Here is a 19,910-nt window from a genome sequence, read left to right as displayed (position 1 = left end):
TTCCAGGAATCCCAAGCTGACCCGGAAATGCCCCTTAGGAGGGTAGCGGAGGGTCCCCGGGCGGTGGTTCTGTCGGGGCGGTCCCGGTGGCGGCCGGCCGCAGAGCCCCGCGGGGATGCCCGGGGATGCGGGGGGATGCCGGTGCCCGGAGCCGCGGAGGAGGGCTGGGTTTTCTGCTCGGGGCCCGCCGCCTCCATTGTTAGCCCGCCCTCGTGGTCATCGCCCGGTCCTGGCAGGGGAATGGGACACCGCTTTTGGGGCCCCTCGAAAGAGCCGAGGTGTGGGGGGAGCCAGGAGAGAGGCGGTGCTGGAGCTGGGGGAGCCCCAGCCGCCTGGAGAGGGATCGGGCACGGAGAGGGAGAAACCTGGAGAGGAGAGCCAGAAACGGAGGATCCAGAGAGGGGGGACCGCCAGCAGGCAGGGCAAGGGGATAGGTTGGAGAGGGTTTCCCCAAGGAACGCCAAAGTGGGAAACCCAGGGTGGGGGGGAACTCGGGAACGCCCAGCGTCTTGAAGCAGATGGTGAGAGAACACCCACAGGACTTCCAAAATCCGTGGTATCCCTAAGGAGGTGGGGAGGACATGACTCACTGGACCCCCAGCAGCCCAGAGAAGAGCGACCACCAGAGCCTCAAAGTGGGGAGACCTCTGGGATTCTCCGGACCCCTGGCATCCCGGAATGAGGATCCCCTACACACAGAGGAACCCCAGCAGCCTGGAGAAGGGGGGCCATTGAAACACCAAAGTGGAGAGACCAGAGAGGGGGACCTCCTGGGAGATTTTTCTCTGGCAGAATCTTGATCTTGTGAAGTTTTTGGGGGGTGAATCTTGGTATTTTTATTGTTTTTTGGCCTAAATCTTGGCCGTTTGTAGTTTTTCTGGTTGAATTTTCTATTTTAGAGGGATTTTTGGCTGAATCTTGGGGTTTTAGGGGCTGTGTCTTAGTGTTTCGGGGGCTTTTATAGAGACAAGATGCCCAGTGACTTCTAGAGATGGATTTGGCAGGAGGAGTCTCCAATCCAGCACACTCACATCTTGTTTTTTCTGCCAAAACCAGGATTTATCATTCCCTAACTTTGGCCAGATGGAGGAGGAGACTGCAAGGAAGAGGAAGATGCTCTGGGACACCCAGGCAGGTGAGGAGGAAATCACTGCCCCTTTCCCTCGCTCTTCTGCCTCAGCTCCCAGCCCAGCATCGTCCCTGGCTGCCGGACAACCCCAGCAGTCCTGCTGGGTATGAATTTGGGGGGATGTCCTTCCCCTTCCCTCTGGTACAGGGGCAGATCTCCTTCCTCCCCTTCCTTCTTCCTTCTCCCTTCTCCTTGTTTCTCCCTCCCTTTTCTTCTGCTTTTTCCTTCCTCTCCTTGTTCCTTCTTCCTTCTTTTCCTTGTTCCTTCTCTTTCCTGTCTCTCCTTCCTCCTTTTTTTTCATGCTCCTTCCTCTTATTTTCTTTTCCTCATTCCTTCCTCTCCTTTCTCCTTCTTCCCCTTCTTTGTTCCTTCTTCTCCTTCCTCCTCCTTTTTCATTCCTCCCCTTCTTCCTTCTTCTGCCTTCCTCACTTCCTTCCTCTCCCTGTTCCCGCTCCTTCTTCCTTCCTATCTCTCCTCAATCCCTCCTCTCCTTGTTCCTTTGTCTCACTCATTCCTTTTTCTTCTGTCTCCTTCTTCCTTCCTCTCCTTCTTCCCTCCTCCCCCAGGGAATGACCTGCACACAGAGACCAGGGAAGACAAATCCCCATGTCAGAACCTTGTGGAAGAGGCTGTTTTAAGCAGCTCCACGGCACAGGAAGTCAGCAAGGAGGAAAAGCCCCAGAGATCCCCCATGAGGCATGACTTCAAACCCAGCCCAGGGAGCTCTGAGGAGGAAAGACCCAACCTGTGCCAGGAAAACAGCCAGAGCTTCAGCCAGAGCTCAGAGATGGTGATCCATGAGCAGCTTCATGGCAGGGAGAAGCCCTACAAGTGCTTGGAGTGTGGGAAGAGCTTCAGCTGGAGCTCTCACCTGATCCGCCACCAGAAGATCCACACTGGGGAACGGCCCTACGAGTGTGGGGAGTGTGGGAAGAGCTTCAGCCAGAGCTCTGACCTGGTGGTCCACCAGCGCCTTCACACAGGGGAACGCCCCTACAAGTGCTTGGAATGTGGGAAGAGCTTCAGCAAGAGGTCCAGCCTGACATACCACCAGCGCTTCCACACTGGGGAACGGCCACATGTTTGCTTGGAGTGTGGGAAGGGCTTTATCCAGAGCTCCCACCTCATCAGCCACCACCGGCTGCACACTGGGGAACGGCCATACAACTGCTTGGAATGTGGGAAGAGCTTCAGCCGCAGCTTCAGCCTCGTCATCCACCAGCGTGTCCACACCGGGGAACGGCCCTACGAGTGTCCCCAGTGTGGGAAGAGGTTTCAGACCAGCTCCGATCTCCTCCTGCATCAGCGGATGCACACGGAGGAGCGGCCCTTCCGCTGCACCGACTGCGGGAAGGGCTTCATCCGCAGCTCCGACCTGGTCAAGCACTGGCGCGTCCACACGGGGGAGAGGCCCTACAGGTGCTTGAAGTGTGGGAAGAGCTTCACCCAGAGTTCTGCTTTGTCCTCACACCAACGGACCCACTGGTAAGAGAAGCCCTACAAGTGCTCCAGCTGCGGGAAGAGCATTGGACGATCTGTGTCGGGCAGAGTCCTGGTGATCCCTGTTCCTGGTGATCCACGTTGGAAGACGCCTGGCTTGTGGTCTCCACATCCTCCTGGTTCCCCATAGGCACCTGGATGAACACAGGGGCAAGAACATCCATTGGGACACAGACTGATGTTGGAAATGCATTGGGAAGAGCAGATTTGTTGACCTTAGACCCTAAAAAATTTCATCTGCTACATCCAGTCATTTCTTCTTCTGGTATCAAGCAACACTGGATGGTCTTTAGGGTCATTTCCAACCTAAATAATTCCATGATTCTAATTCTCTCTGGCCCATGGGTGTCTTGCACAGCTAGATGGTGATGGAATGGGGCAAGGACCAAAATTTTGAACACAACGCGGTAGAAACCCCTCTAAAAAGGCTCTTCCACCCACCCAAGCCAACTCCATGGACACTCACAGTGCTGACATGTAAATCTTTTTCTTTTGGCCTTGATTTTTTTTTTAATTCCTGTTTATCCCTTAAAAACACCCAAGGCTAGGGTAAAAAAATGGAATAAAACCTCTGAACTGCCACCATTTTACTGAGATTTTGGGGTTCTAGGGGATGTTTGGAGAAATGTGGGAGTTTTCTCCATTGTTTTGCAGTCCAAATCCAAGAGGGATCAATCTGTTACATCAAAATTACTCAATCCCAAAATGGCTAAATCCCAACCTAAAATAGCTCAGCTCCACCCCTTAAGGGCATGATTCCACCTCAAAATGGCTCAATTCCACCCCAGAAATTATGTGATCCCACAGAACCCTCAAAACCCCCAGGAGGGGTGGGATGGGGTGTGATGGGGATTGGGAGAGGTGGGATGTGAATTGGGAGGGTTGGGATGGGGTTTGGAGTGGAGTCGGATGTGGATTGGGAGAAGTGGGATGGAGTTTGGAAGAGAGGAATGGGGTTTGGGAGGGGTGGGATGGGGTGGAGGAAATAGGACTTGGAAAGGGGATCTTCATATCTGGGAGGGGTGGGATTGGGATTGGGAGTGGTGGGATGCAGGTTAGGGGCTGGAATGCATTTGGGGGGCGGGGGTGGGAAGGGATCTGGAATAAGATAGCAAAAGATAGGGGATGTTAAGGATGGAGGGACCACGTCCCCAAAGGTGTTTCAGGGTATTCCCCAAATCTGTGGAGTTTTTGGGGTATCTGCCATTCCTGAAGAGATTTTGGGATATTCCCCATTCCTGAGGGGATTTTTGGGCCCCCCCCTCTTCCTAAGTGAGTTTTTGGGGTACCCAGAATCCTGAGGCGGGGGGGGTGGTGGGAGAGACATGTGGCTCTGGCACTTGGAAAAGTGAGCTGTACAGGGAGCCTGTTTTGGGGAGGACCCTGTTGCTTCCTGCTACTTTTGAGGTGTTACGAACGGCTTTTGGGAATGTACTGCTCATTTTCGGGGGCTGAGGTGACTCCCCGCTATTCTCGGGGGCTGCAGTGATGCCCCCTCATTATGGGAGGGTGAGATGACCCCATTTTGGAGAGGACCTTGCTGTTTTCTGCCAATTTCCAAGGTTATAAATGGCTTGTGGGGGCCCCTTCCCCTCATTTTGGGAGGTTGGGGGAACCCCATGGTTCCTCCGATGGCTGAGGGGTTATAACCGGCTTGTGGGGGTGCCCCGATTGCAGGACACCCCCCTGGAGCAGAGTGTGTCCCCTTGCTGCCCCCGAAAATGAGCAGTATATTGCCCACCTGCAGCCCCCCTGGGCCCCAGCGACCCCCGCAAGGGGAATTTGGGGACGGGGGAGATGGGGGGGCACCCCGGCCAGATCCGTCCCCGCAGAGCCCAGGCACGGCCGATGGCACAGCTGGGATGGCACAGCTGGGATGGCACAGCTGGGGAGCACTGGGAGCACCCCCGTGAGAAATACCAAGCTGTGCTTCGTGTCAGGTACATACAGGCAACCTGTGTGTCTGTGATTGTGATATGTGTGCAAACTGACCGTGGGACAGTTGTAAACACGAATTCTAATAAATAACTGAGGAAGTAAAGCATGGAAGAAGGCCTTTAAACCTATCCTTTGTTGGCAATTAACCTTTCTAAGTCTTAAGTTGATTTGGGAGCATTTGAATTAAAGCTTGAAGGATGTTGCTGTTTCATAGGAACTTTCTGCTTCTAGCTAAAAAGAGTTTTGCAATAATAACCTTTTGAAGTATAATTTTAGAATATTGTTTGTAGTAAGGATCTTTGAAACTATAGCTTTAGAATATATAAAAAGGAAACATGTTTATCGCAATGCCTTAACAAAACAGTGAAAAGCAGCTTGAGAAAGGAAGATGAGCATCAACTCAAGGACTAATAGTTTCCACCAAGGGAAGCTGGATATCACTGTTATGAGATTTATAGTCCTTGCAATTAAAAGGTGGACCCACATCTGGAGTCTGGACCTCACCAGCTGGAAGACCTCTTTCTTCCTTGGGAAGTCGAACCCCACCATCTGGGGATACTCCTTTCTGGGGTACATCCTGAGAAAAACTAACTCACAATAGTGTATGGAATTGTGACGTAAAAATTGAGAATAAAAATTGCTCAGGAGTAAAAAGTGGAAATAGAAATTGCTGAGAAAGCTTATGAGCACCCCTATAAATACCTGTAAGCCCCAACTATTGGTGTGCAGTTGGAGGGAAATCTTCCCCCGCTGTACCCAGCGCTGTATTGCTCATACTTTACCATATTAATTAATAAATTGATTGCTGCTGGAATATTGGCCTAGTCAAGCTTCTCATTTATAACACCCGGCTAGGGGCGCGGAGCGCTCGGGTGAACGGGGCCGGGGGGTGGGAGGCGGGTGGAAGGGGGGAAGCAGGGAGGGAAACGATGGGAAGCAGTGAGGCCATGTCCTAGGGTGAGGTTATGATGCTTGTATCCCCAGTCGTGTGTTCTGTTGGTGCTGGATGTTACGTACTGTGCCTTCATGACTGGCTCTGAGGAGCAAGGTTTGTTTTGGTTTGTTATCAGCCTGCTCCCCCACAGCTGGCGGGACAGAGAGACGAAGCAGTACATAGTGCAGCTTTTGCTTTTGGCTTTGCTTTTTGCTGCTTTGCTTTGCTCTTGCTCCTGCTTCGCTCCTGCTTTGCTCCCGCTCTGCTTTTGCTTCTTGCTTCTGTTAGTTAGTTTAGCTAAGCGGTCCAGATTTTTCCCTGGACTGTTTTTCCTTTCCCTTTTTGGATCCGGGGCCCTTTGGAGGTTTTCTCCCAGATTTGCCCTAATCCAGGACAGGCCAGGACAGGAAAAGGGTGGGGTAGGACCTCCCCACACCCAGAGAGGGGAATGGTGGGCTGGGGATCCAAGGGCAGTGGGAAAGAGGTGGAAAGTTTGGTCTGGGACTCATAAACGGAGTGGGAGAGGTATGGAATCTACAGAACTCAGTGAAAGGGGCACATCAACCCCCCAAATTTAGTGGGAGGTAGGTGGCAGCCCAGAACCAAGTTCTGGGGAAACCTGGAGATTAGAGGTATGATGAGAAGGGAGCGTGAGAGGGTGGAGAAGAGGATCTTTTGACTTCCAAACTGAGTGTGAAGGGGCTGAGTTCCCAATACCGGGCCGGGGGGACACACCCTGAAACTAAGCTGTAGGGGGAGCTGGGGATTGAAGGGACGATGGGAAATGAATGGGAGAATGAGGAAAATTGGGGGTGGGACAGTGGGAGTCCAGTACCGGTATACTCTGCCTGAATGGGGTCAAACAACACGAACAATGCCCTGTTTGCAAACATGCCAGCGGTAAATGAAGGCGGTTTCCACTGTTTTTGGCGTTGAATGACAGTGAGATAAGATACAGGAGATCTGTTAAAATAGCAGGATAAAGGAACAACCAAGTGATAAGTGATAACTTCTCCAAAGCTGCTGAGGTGGCACAGCGGCCTGGGCACATCTGACTGACAGTGCAGGGCTTCAGAGTGTAACAGCCTGATCCCAAATTTTAACTGCAGTCTCCTGACCTATCCAGTTCATAGGGGGAGAGGGATGGGGAGATTCTTCCGTGGAATAAGGATACCCCTCAAGGACTGGAGCTCCAAGAGCTGTACGAGGTGGGGACATGAACACCCCACCACTGCACAGCCCGGCTGTTTTTGGAATGCCAGCACCTGTTTGGAGCTGGGGATTGTGTGTGGGGCTGGGGCTGGTAACAAGAAAATGTCACTGAAAACAGGAATTAAACTCTTTAACCATGTAATTTCACTATTAGAAAGCAGCTCTATTTCAGTGCTAGGTGTGTGCAGGGTATTACTCCCCCTATCACACACACTCAGCTATTTCTCATATTTGTTTGTATTTATGTAACTAATACATATTAATACATTTCCCAAACTCAAACACATATGCTAAACATTCCCCTCAAATTCTTTTACATATTTAAATCGCATCTTGGAACACCTTTACATTAGAGTTGGCGTCATTTAAGGGTCTCTGGTGGTCACTTGGGGAACATCCCATTCCTCAAATTATCCCTGTTCATCACAGGCCTCAAAAAAACAGCTGCTTCTTGAATGCATCCCAGCTCTGCATATGGATCATCAGGTCTCTGCACAATGTGGATCATCCAGTGTGTGTCCTCCAATGGGTGAAGAAGCTGGAGCAACAAACAAGCTCTTCCCCCCTCCTCCCTGCTGGGGTGCTCACAAGGGCTTCCTTTATTGATGGGTGCAGTGCGAGGTCAAGGCAGACCTGCAGAAGCTTCTCCCATACTCCCAACACTCACAGGGTTTCACCCAGCTGTGGATGTCCTGGTGGGTGATGAGATTGAAGCTATAGCTGAAGCTCTTCCTGCAGCTGGTAAAGTGGAAAGGCCTCTACTCTGTGTGCATCCCTGATGAGATTTCAGCTATTCTGAAACCTCTTCCCACACTCGGGACACTCGTAAGGCTGTTCCCCAGTATGGATCTTCTGGTGGCGGATCAGGTAGTAGATGATGCTAAGGCTCTTCCCACATTCCTGACACTTGCAGGGCCATTCCCAAGTGTGCAGGCACTGGTGAGTGATCACCAGGCTGGAGACATCAGTGAAACTCTTCCCACATTCCTCACACTGGTAGGGTGGTTCACTTGTGTGGATCCTCTGGTAGTAAATCAAGTAAGATCTCCATCTAAAGCTCTTCCTGCATTCCCCACAGCTGTAGGGCTGTCCCCAAGTGTGCAGACGTTGGTGAGTGATAAGGCTGCAACTCCAGCTGAAGCTCTTCCGACATTCCAAGCGCTTGTTACGGCTTCTCCCCAGTGTGCAGGTGCTGGTGGATGATAAGCTTGGTGTTTCAACTCAAGCTCTTCCTGCAGTCATGGCACTTGTAGGGCTTCCCTTACTGCTGGGTCTGTTGGTGTCTTGTCAAGGCAAAGCTCCGGCTGAATCTTTTCCTACATTCGGGACACTTGTAGGGCCTCTCCCTGGTGTGTGTCCCCTGATGACTGATGAGATGGGAGCCATTCCAAAACCTCTTGCCATAGTCAGGATACTCATAAGGTCTCTCCTCCATGTGTGTTTGCTGATGCCTGATGAGAATTTAGCTGCTCGAAACTTCCTCCCACACTCAGGACACTCATAAGGCTTCTTCCCACTGTGGACGTGGCAGTGGATGACCAGGCTGGGCTGCGGACAAAGCTCTTTCTGCAGTCAGGGCACCTGAAGGGCCATTCTGCCGTATGCAGGCTGTGAAAAATGTGTATTTTATGATTGGCTTTTCGCAAGTATTAAAATGAATATTGTATATGTTATGCTAGAAAGTTATGCTGTATTAATTTTCTTAAGTATTAAATTAACTATTAAATATAGTTTTAGGTGATAACATAATGTTAAAATAGAAACTATGCTATGTAAGATATTTGGTTAAGAAAGGACTCGCACCAGATAGACGCCACAGGACACCTAAATCTTTCAGAGAAAGGGAATTTATTGCTCCCTTATCAGCAGAAAACTAACTTCTTCCCACCTCGCTCAGACAGGAAGACAACATGAGGATCAAGAGGAAGAAGTTGACAGTGACCAGACAGAATCCAGTGTTTGAATGGAATTTATGCATCATGTATGAGATGTATGAATATGCAACAGGTGATTGTTTTTAAGGGTTAATCCTCTGTTAACCGGGGTCCTTTTTCGGGCTCGTGATGCCCAGAAAAAGGTACCCAGATGTCCATATCTCTTTGTTTTTATTGTCTCCTATTGTCTTAATCTCAATTGTTCAAATTTTATTATTCTGATTATATTACTATTTTTATGACCATTTTATTTCTATTAAACTTTTAAAATTTCAAAAACAAGTGACTGGCACTGGTGGGTGAGGAGTTCGGAGCTCTGGCTGAGTCTTCCCACATTGCCCACACTTGTGGGCACATTCCCCAGCGTGCAGCTGCTGGTGGAAGGCGAAGGTGGAGACATCACTGAAGCTCTTCCCACATTCCAAACCTGCGTAGGGCCATTCCCCAGTGTGGATCTTCTGGTGGCGGACCAGGTGGGAGCTCCAGCTGAAGCTCTTCCCACGCTCCAGGCAGGGAGTAGGGCTTCTCTCTGTCATGAAGCTGCTGCTGGACCCCCAGGTCAGAGCTCTGGCTGAAGCTCCCGGTCAATCCCTGTGGAGGTGATTGGGGGGGTTGGGGGGTCACCCCATTCCGCAGCCAGGGATGTCGGGGGGTTAGCTTAGGGCGGCCGTGGTGCAGAGGGGGAGAAAGGGCGGCCACGGAGGAGGAGCAGGAGCAAGACCAGGAGGAGCAGGAAGAGGAGGGATGGAAACGGAGAAGGGGGTCCATCGCTCACTGTACCGCCCCCGGGAGCATCGTCTCCTTCCCCGCAGTGTTCTGCAGCTGAGCTCGCCCTGAACACCTCGGGGCGTTCCCTACAGGTGGGGTTTTTTGGGGGTGTCCCGGTGGCGGAGGGCGGGGGAATGCGGGATCCCCGGATGGCGATGGCCTGGTGCCGGCAGCGTGGGCCAGCCGAGGGGGAGAACCCCGGGACCCCGAAAGGAGGGCACGGAGGAGGCAGAATCCCCCGCAGTCTGGAGCGGAGAGGGGAGAACAGAGCGGGCAACGGAGGAGCCACAACCTGTCAGCCTGGAGAGGGGGGAGCCTGGAGACGGGTGTGTGGAAAAATCACCTGTGAAGAGCCAGTGCTCACAAAGAAGACAGAGGAGCCCTGCAACCTTATTTGAACGAAGGGAGAGAGTCCACTGGGGCACACCCCTGTGGGGACTCTCCTCATAAAAGGAGGATGCAACCTCCTTTTATCATAAACTTTTGGCTGCATATTTCCCTCTTTGCTTCCCCATTTCCTCAGGTAGAGCCTTCCCGAACCACCTACTGCATATTCCCCGAAAGCTCAGAAGTTCAAACTGTCTGCGTTCTGCTACAAAGGCATAGTTTGATGTTCATGAAGACCTTCACACACCTTCTTTCAGAACCTGATTGGTTCTTTCAGACCTAGTCTTTTGTGAAGATGTTAAGACCCATTTCTCTTATCAGGGGGACCCCTGGGACCCCAGACATGCCTAAGCAGAGAGTTAGGGGAGAAAGAACCCCTGGGATGCCTCACACATCTCTAAACAACACCCAAGAAGAGGGGAAGCCCAGAACCCATGGGACCCCCAGCAGCCCAGTGAAGGGGCACCTCCAGAACCCCAGAAAGAGGCAACTAGAAAGGGAGAACTCCTGTGAGGGTTTTTGACACTGAGTCTTCATGTTTCTGAGGCTTTTAGATATACAAGATGACCATATAGATATATATGAGATGGAGTGGGGTAGGAGGAACCCCAACCTAATGAGCTCATACCTTGATTTTTTTTTCACCCAAAACAGACTTTGTCATTCCCAAGCCTTGGCTGCACGGAGAAGACTATGGGGAAGATACTCCAGGATACCCAGGCAGGTGAGGAAGTCACTGCCCCGTTCCCCTCTCTCCTGCTCCATCTCCCAGCCCAGCACAGCCCCCAGCTGCAGGACATCCTGCGGGCACAGACTGGGGGGATCTCCTTTCCCTTCCCTTCTCCTTCCTCCCCCAGGCACTGAGCTGTGGACAGAGACCCAAGAGAACAAGTTCCCGTGGCAGAACCTTATGAAAAACACCATTTTTAGTGGCTCCACAGCACAAGAAGTCAACAGGGAGGAAAAGCCACGGAGATGCCCCACAAGGAGGGCCTGCAAACCCAGCCCAGGGTGCTCTGAGGAGGAAAGACCCACCCTGTGCTGGGAAGGCAGCTCAGCTCTGAGCTGGTGGTTGACCAGCAGCTTCACAATGGGGAGAAACCCTACAAGGGCTTCTTGGAATGTGGGAAGAGCTTCAGCAACAGCTCCAACCTCCTCATCCACCACTGGCTGCACACGGGGAACTGCCCCTATGAGTGAGAGGAATGTGGGAAGAGCTTCAGCCAGAACTCTAGCCTGAACTGCCACCAGAAGATCCACACAGGGAACAGCCCTAAAAGTGTTTGGAATGTGGGAAGAGCTTTATCCAGAGCCTCAGCCTGATGTGCCAGCAGAAGATCCACACGGGGAACGGCCCTACCTGTACTTGGAATGCAGAAAGAGATTCAGCCTCCGCTTCCATCTGATCTACCACCGGAAGGTCCACGCTAGGGAATGGCCCCACATGTGCTTGGAATGCAGGAAGAGCTTCAGGTGAGGCGCCTGCCTGGTCTGCCACCAGAGCATCCATCCACACTGGGGAACAGCCCTACATGTGCAGGGAATGTGGGAAGAGGTTTAGTGACTGTTCCAACCTGATCTGCCACCAGAACATCCACACCAGGAGGAGGCTCTAAGAGTGTCCCAAGTGTGGGAGGCGCTTCTCCTGCAGCTCTGCCTTGACCCAACACCAACAGTCCCAAAGGTAAGGGACGTCCTGCGAGTGCCCTGCCTGCAGGAAGAGCTTTCTTCACTGCTCCAAGTTCACCCGTTAGAGAACCTACATTGTGTTATCTGTGGTGAGCATGTTTGGACTTCAATCAGCCTGGTGATTCAAGCTGGTCACAGACATGGTAATCCAGCACTGGCAGAGACCAAGATTTTGGAGACAATTTTGTGGGAACCCCTCCAAAAAAGGCTCTTTCACCCACCCCACCCAATCCGACCCCATGGATACTCAAACAATGCTGACACATAACTTCGTTAATTTTGGCCTTGATTTTCTTGTGATCTATCCTTTAAAAACATCCAAAACCGGGTAAAAATAAAGAATCTCGTCAAACATGTGTAAAACCCCACCATTTTACAGGGACTAAGGGGGAATTTGTAGTCTGGGGGATATACAGGAGGATTTGGGGTTTTTCAGGGAATTTGCAGGAGTTTCCTCTATTACTCTGCACCCCAAAAAGTGAGGGGTTCTATCCATCACCTCAAAACCACTCAATGCCACTGAAAGTGTCTCCATTCCAGCCTAAAATGGTTCGATCCCACCTCAAAATGACTCAGTACCATCCCAAAAATATTCAATACCACAGCGCTCCAGACCCTGGAGGGGAAGAAAGGGGATAGGGAGGGGTGGGATGTGAATTGAGAAGGGTGGGATATGGACTGGGGCAGATGGGATAGGGATTGGGAGGGGTGAGATGGGATTTGGGAGAAGTGGCACGTGAATTGGGAGGGGTGGGATGGGGATTAGGAGGGGTCAGATGGGGTCTGAAATGAGACAGATGAAGGCTGAGGATGATGGGGCCAGGGGGATGCCGTTCCTGAAGGGGTTGCAGGGTATCCCTCACTTCTGCAGGGGTTTGGCTGGTGACTCACCAGCTGCCAGGCAGACCCGCGGCACCCAACATTCCCCACCTGAACCCCCCCTCACCTTCAGCACCCGCCAGGAGGGGAATTTGATGAGGGGGAAGATGGAGGGCATCCAGCCTGGGCCCCCCACCACTGTCCTGGCAGTGGCAGCTGCAGTGGGGACCAAGTGTGGGCAGGAGCAGCCGAGAGCCCAGCGCTGCCCCAGCTCCATCCCTGCCCCTGCGGTGGGATGCTGTGGCTTTGGGAGGCACAGGAGACCAAGGGTGGGTGCTAGTCCTGGGGAGAAGAGGAGGAGGGATGGAAGAGGAGGAGAAGGAGGGAGAGAGGAGGGGAAGATTACCTGGCTAAAGCACACCAAGAAAAAGGAAACAAAAATCCAGAATCAATCAATCCAAACTGAAATAAACCCAAAACTATTTATGTACCTCAGGGGGTTCTGGGGGAGGAAGGGGTGAGGGAAAAAAAACAATAAAGGGTAAGGATAAAAAGGAATATGGAAGATCCCACAAGGGTCAGAGTAGACACCTGTGCAGAACTGAGCCTGGATTTCAGCAGTTTATGCTTAAAAGCCCAATAGCACTTAACTTAAACTTAACTAAAACTTAATCAGTAACTTCACATAGAATTTATTACACCACAACAGGAACATACCCACAGGCCCGACTGACTTACATCTCTTAAGTACTTCCGACTCCAGGAGAGTGGCATTCCCAGGACATTTGCTATGGCATATTCAGCGTCACACACGTATGGACAGAAGGAGTCTGCACGAGGTTCCTGTGGGGAATTCCCCTGGAATCCAGTGGGATTCTCCCTTCAGTTGCCTTTGCATCTTCCCACCAGGTGCAGGGCAGAGCCTCGAGGAGTGGGGGGCTCAGCCCAGACCATTTGGGGGTGCCCCAAGTGCAGCAAATGGGAGAGTTCCCAGCTGCTGTTGCAGCTGCTGCAGCCCAGGAGAGTTCCAAGGGTCTCACTCAGGGCTGCTGTTTATAGGGCCCAAGGGATGGGCTTTAGTCTCAGACATTTTCCATCCTGGCCCCAGCTCAGGTTGGTGACTTTCTGCAAAAGGTTGAGACCAAAAATGTGATCCCATTTGGGATGTTATTCAGGCAAAAAAAAAAAAAAAAAAAAAAAAAAAAGTTTCCAAGGCTGTTGGAGCTCATTGGGCAGCACCAGCTCCTGGAACAGACAATGTTGGTGATAAACTCAAGAGGAGCTAAGCCCAGGGGCAGCTTGTCAAGGCCAAGGCCTGAACAAGTATTTCTCAGATTGTGGTGTGGCTTGACAGGAGCGGGGGCTGGGGAGAGATTTTCCCGAGTGTGTCCACTGATGTTTCATGAGATCTGAGATGTTCTGAACCCTCTTCCCACATCCCTCACACTTGTAAGGCTGCTCCCCGTGTGCCGGTGCTGGTGGGTGATGAATGCAGACGGAAGAAGAGAATTTCCAGAGCCCGGAGCAGGGTCAGAGGTAGACGAGAATCAGCATATGATGATGCAGAGCGGCTTTCCAACGGCGTGCCCGAGCTGCTCCTGTCCAGCTCCACTCCGGAATGCCGTTCTGGAAGTGGCACTTGGCCTTTCCCATCCGCTGGAACACCCCTCTGTGGGCAGGGACACAGGTCGTGGTGTGCCCCCCGCCACAGCAACTTCCAGCACCCCACAGCCCACTGGAAGCTCGGGAGGCCACGCCGGACCCCCGTTTCCCACCCCCACCGGGGCTGGGTGGGGGGTGACGCCGGCAGTTTATATACAGACACGAACGGAAAGGGACCACACCTGAATAGTGTCCTGAGCTGTTTATTTAAGCAGCATCAGTCTCATTACACGGCTATGACAATGGATCGATTTGAGCAGCTCGCTATCGAGACAGCAGTCCGAGGAAACTTAATGTTACAACATACTATAAGATAGTTTCAGACCCAGTTTCAGCCAATTCCATAGAACAAAACAATACTGACAGTAGTTCTATCCAACCACATGAAGCACACCTAGCTTTGGTTAAAACAACAGCAGCTTTTTCTCTCATACAATGGTTCGTTCATAAAAGACAAAACACAGGGCCCCATTCATATTTAACCTTCTAAATATTTACTAAAATATACCTTTTGCAACTTAGAAAGCCAAACTACACAGCTTTATTGTTCTATTTCTCACGTCTTCGCTACTGCCGATATATCTTTTCTGCTGTTTTAGCATTTCACTATCCTTACTGTCTCTAAGGCCTTTATTTTTCCCAGCTGTCCTAAAATCCTCTAATCCTATGGACCCCCCAGTGAGGATCCGCTTCCCCCAGAGCCGCAGGGAACCCCTCCAGGGATTACATGAAGGGAGATGTGAAGGGATCCCCTTCGGGAACCACCTTCCCGCTGCGCCGCCTCCCTTCATCTTCCCTCTCCCACTTCTTTCCCACCGTCCCCCCAAATCCCAGCTCCCTCCATCTCGGTTCGGGGCTGACCCACCTCCTCGGCCATCTTCTCCCTTCCTCCCCGTCCACGCTGTCCCGGCCCGTCCCACCGCAGCCGGGCGAGCGGAAAGCGGGGAGCGCAAGGGTAGAGGAAGAGGAGGAGCAGGAGCCGGAAAAGGAGGAGAGGCAGAAGGACGACGAGGAATAGGGATGTTCATTTTTGTTCTTGCTTTGAGTTTATGTACCAGGACCAGGAGGTCAGCTTCTGGAGCTGTCTGATCTTCCGCAAAGGAGAAGAAGAAGAAGTGGCAGGAAGAGGAAGAGGAGGAAATTCGCGAGTCCACCGCGCCCTGCGCCCGCAGCCCTCCCGGCCCGCGGAGCATCTGCCCCGGCATCCCACAGGTGACCGGGGAGGGGGGACTTACCCCAGATATTTGGGTGTCCCGGGAGTTGTTGTGTTCGGGGGGGATCCCGGCCCTGCAGAGCCCAGGCTGCGGCGGGGGGGATGCGGGGTCCCGCACGCCAGCTGGAGATCGCCCGGCGGGAGCAGGGGACCCCGGTCCTGGCTGCTCCTGGCCTGGGAGGCCGGAGAGAGGCGATACCTGTTGGGAATACCCCGGCAGACTAGACAGGAGGAAGCACGGAGTTAATGGGGAGGGCAGGATTGCGTTGACCCTGAAACGGGGGACTGGGAGGGGGGACGCCCCCGGCACCCTGGAGTGGGGCGAGCCTGAGGAGCGAGAGCCCTGGGACCCCCAGCGCTCGAAACAGAGACTCAGAGGAGTAGGGACCCCTAAACTTCCAGCAACCCTAAGCAAAGGTTGCTGGAACCAGGCTGTCCCAGGGGAGCGAAGACCTCCAGGGCCCCAAAATGGAGAGACCAGAGAGGGGGGAAGCTTGGAGGACTCCTTTGCTGAATCTTAATAATTTGGAGGGGTTTTTTTCCTGCATCATGGTTTTTGAGAGGTTTCCATGGACACAAGATACCTGGTGACTTCTAGAGATGGACTTGGGCAGGAGGAACCTCCAACTCAGCACACTCACACATTGTTTTCCCCCAAAACCAGGATTTGTCATTCCTAAGACTTGGCTGAATGGAGGAGGAGGCTGCAAGGAAGAGGAAGATGCTCTGGGACAGCCAGGCAGGTAAGGAAGTCATTTCCCATTTTCCCCTCATTTCTGCTCCATCTCCCAGCCCAGCACAGCCCCCAGCTGCAGGACAACCCTGCTGCCCGTCCTGCCGGGCACAGATTGGGAGAATCTCTTTGTCCTTCCTCCCCCAGGCTATGAGCTGAAGGCCGAGATCAAGGAGGAGAAATCCCCCTGGCAGAACACTGAGGAAGAGGCTGTTTTGAGTGCCTCCACAGCACAGGAAGCTAATGGGGAAGAGAAGCCCCAGAGATCCCGTAGAAGGAGGGGCTGCAAACCCAGCCCAGGATGCTCCAAGGAGGAGAGAGACCCCCTGTGCCAGGAAGGCAGCCAGAGCTTCAGCTGGAACTCAGAGCTGATGAAGAAGCCTCAAGTGGGGGAGAAGTCCTACAAATGCTTGGAATGTGGAAAGGGCTTCAGCCGGAGCTTCCACCTCCTCCGCCACCGGATGATCCACACAGGGGAACGCCCCTATGAATGCTTGGAATGTGGGAAGAGCTTCAGCAGGAGCTCCTGTCTGATCCGCCATCAGGTAATTCACACAGGGGAACGGCCCTACAATTGCAAGGAATGTGGGAAAAGCTTCAATGACCGCTCCAACCTCCTCACCCATCAGCGCCTGCACTCCAGGGAACGGCCCTACGAGTGTGGGGAGTGTGGGAAGAGCTTCAGCACCAGCTCTGACCTGATCCACCACCAGAAGATCCACAGTGGAGAACGGCCCTATGAGTGTCCTAAGTGTGCAAAGAGATTTCGGACCAGCTCCCATGTCCTCCTACATGAGCGCATTCACACGGACGAGAGGCCCTTCCGCTGCCCCGACTGCGGGAAGGGCTTCAAACGCAACTCCCACCTCACCCTGGAGGAGAAATCCCCCTGGCAGAACACTGAGGAAGAGGCTGTTTTGAGTGCCTCCACAGCACAGGAAGCTAATGGGGAAGAGAAGCCCCAGAGATCCCGTACAAGGAGGGGCTGCAAACCCAGCCCAGGATGCTCCAAGGAGGAGAGAGACCCCCTGTGCCAGGAAGGCAGCCAGAGCTTCAGCTGGAACTCAGAGCTGATGAAGAAGCCTCAAGTGGGGGAGAAGTCCTACAAATGCTTGGAATGTGGAAAGGGCTTCAGCCGGAGCTTCCACCTCCTCCGCCACCGGATGATCCACACAGGGGAACGCCCCTATGAATGCTTGGAATGTGGGAAGAGCTTCAGCAGGAGCTCCTGTCTGATCCGCCATCAGGTAATTCACACAGGGGAACGGCCCTACAATTGCAAGGAATGTGGGAAAAGCTTCAATGACCGCTCCAACCTCCTCACCCATCAGCGCCTGCACTCCAGGGAACGGCCCTACGAGTGTGGGGAGTGTGGGAAGAGCTTCAGCACCAGCTCTGACCTGATCCACCACCAGAAGATCCACAGTGGAGAACGGCCCTATGAGTGTCCTAAGTGTGCAAAGAGATTTCGGACCAGCTCCCATGTCCTCCTACATGAGCGCATTCACACGGACGAGAGGCCCTTCCGCTGCCCCGACTGCGGGAAGGGCTTCAAACGCAACTCCCACCTCACCCTGCACCGGCGCACCCACACCGGGGAGAGACCCTACAAGTGTCCCGAGTGTGGGAAGAGCTTCTGCAGCAGCTCTGGCTTGACCCAACACCAACAGTCCCACTTGTAAGGGAAGCCCTGCTGTGGAGGCCTGGGGGCCACCGTTGGAGCTGTAATACCTCAGCCCTGGGAGGGCAAAGGTGGTGAGGGTCAAAGAGAGACAGCCCTCTGAATTCAATGGTCTCACCCATAGGCATTTGCAGGCTCCTGTTAATGCAGCAAGCTTTACTGGTATCACCCGGTTCAACTGCCATTTTTTCCTTGTATGTCCTCCCCCTAGAATGTTCCCCCCTCTCATGTCCCCTGTTGGTCCTGGTTTGCTGCAATGCTCTGCCCGTTACCTCGTTGGTTCCCCAGTTGGCTGCCCCTCCTCTGTGTTGTTTGTACTCAGTTCCTTGTACTCAGTTCCCATCGGCCCTTGGCGCTCAGATCTGCCTCTTTTCCCCCCCCTGTAAAACCCTGTCCTCAGCCCTCTGTCCCTGGACCCTCCTCATTGCAATAAAGCAGGTTTGGAGCTCCACACAAAGACCCGTCTCTGGCCTTGTTTGTCAGCAGTTTAAGCAAGCCTGCTCTGGGCTGTGGGAGTGCAGGTCCTTAACAGAGGCTTATTGTGGGCGCCCCACAACACCCTGTGAATGCCCTGACTGTGGGAAGAGCTTTGTCTGCTGCTCCAACTTCATCACCCGTCAGAGGACCCACACTGGATGATTCACAGTGACCCTCACTGGGCCGAGACCTGGTGATCCATGTTCCAGGTGGGCCATGTACTGGGTTTGTGTGGCCAGGTTTTGGAAGTAGGGGGCTACACGGGTGGCTTTTGTGAGAAGCTTCCAGAAATTTCCCCATGTCCAGCAAAGCCAGCACCAGCTTCTGGATGGACCCATAACTCGCCAACACCAAGCCCACAGGAGATGGCAGTGACACCCCAGGGATAATGGATTAAAGAAGGGAAAAGGTCTTGTGCCGATGGAATTGGGTCCAGAGAAGAGCAGAGTGGGAACACGTGAAAGGAACAGCTCTGCAGACACCCAGGGCAGTGCAGAAGGAGGGGCAGGAGCTGCTCCAGGTGACGGAGCTGAGATTCTCCTGCAGCCCCTGGAGGAGCCTACGCTGGAACAAGGAGATGCCCGAAAGGAAGGATGTGAGCCCGTGGGAAGCCCGTGCTGGAGCAGCCTCCATGCAGGGCCCTGTGCATCCCTGGGCAGAGGAGCAGCTTTGCTGGAAGGACCTGAGGCCCTGTGGGGACCCACGCTGGGGCAGGGGAAGGACTCCCAAACTTCTCTCCCTGCGCAGCAGGAGGAACAAGGTGTGATGAACTGACCGTGATACCCATTCCCATCTCCCTGTGCTGCTGGAGGGAGGAGGGAGAGCCCAGGAAAGGAGGAAGGCTGGGGGAACGAGTTTTTATTTTCCTTCTCATTATCCTGCTCTGATTTGGTTGGTAGTAAATTGAGGTCTTTTCCCCAGGGTGAGTCTGTTTTGCTTGTGACAGTGTTTGTGGAGCAATCCCTCCTGGTCCTTACCTCAATTCTTGCGCCTTTCCTTTTATTTTCTCTCCCCTGTCCAGCTGCAGAGGGCAGGGACAAAGCAGTTTTGGCAGCACCTTGCATCCAGTCAGGGTCAGCCTGCTGGGGGGGGTTAGAAGTGGCCTGTGAGAGTCCCCCATTTTTGGGACATCCCCCCTGGAGCAGGGTGTCCCCCCTTGCTGCAGTGCCCAGCCGAGCAGAGCACTTGCTGCTGGTGACTCGGCGGTGCCCAGGCGGACCCGCAGCGCTCTGCCTCCTCACCTGGACCCCGCTGTGACCCCCACCCCCGGCGCTCCCCACCAGGAGAATTTGGGAAGGGAACAAGTGGAGGGCACCAGGGCGGGCCCCCCAAGCTGTCCCCGAGGGGGCAGCTGAGGCCGGGGAGTGCAGGCAGGGGCACTGCTGCTGCTGGGGGCCCCCCCGGCTGCGGGTTGAGGTCGGGGAGTCTGCCGCTTTGCTTTCCCAGCTAGCTGATGTTGAGAGTGAGGGGCGGCAGTTTTCCCCCTGGAGCTCCTTGAATCCCAGTTGTCAGTTGTTTCGGCGCAGAATAAAACACAGGCAGCGCACACGGGTCCCAGGGAAACTTTATTTGATGGTGTTTCTTCCCCTCTTTCTTCCTGGGCCCCAGCTAGGGGGCCAACAAAGACTTATATCTCAGGGGAAAGGCAGGAGCAGACACAACTTCCAACAAATCAGGAGAGTTGGGAGTAAAAACCCAGGCGGAGAATAACGGTAACGAACCAATAAACTTCCAAGGAAGAAAAACAGTCTTAGGAAATGGGTAAAATTTGGAGAAATAGAAACTAGAAACTAGCTGACGACATTTCTGGGAAAAGGGTGGAGACAAAAGAAAT

The 19,910-nt window shown here is 53.3% G+C and overlaps 2 pseudogenes; one reads left to right on the top strand and one right to left on the bottom strand.

Moving 5' to 3' along the window:
• The first annotated feature begins 371 nt into the window (after window positions 1–371).
• On the top strand, window positions 372–18,997 carry LOC121357287 (annotated as a pseudogene).
• LOC121357292 lies at window positions 6,899–11,251 on the bottom strand (annotated as a pseudogene).
• Window positions 18,998–19,910: the final 913 nt, after the last annotated feature.

Source organism: Pyrgilauda ruficollis, unplaced genomic scaffold (genome assembly GCF_017590135.1).
Source record: "Pyrgilauda ruficollis isolate IOZ18807 unplaced genomic scaffold, ASM1759013v1 scaffold320, whole genome shotgun sequence".
NCBI lineage: Eukaryota > Metazoa > Chordata > Aves > Passeriformes > Passeridae > Pyrgilauda > Pyrgilauda ruficollis.
Note: the sequence above shows the minus strand (reverse complement) of the source record. Positions and strands in the feature narration are given on the sequence as shown.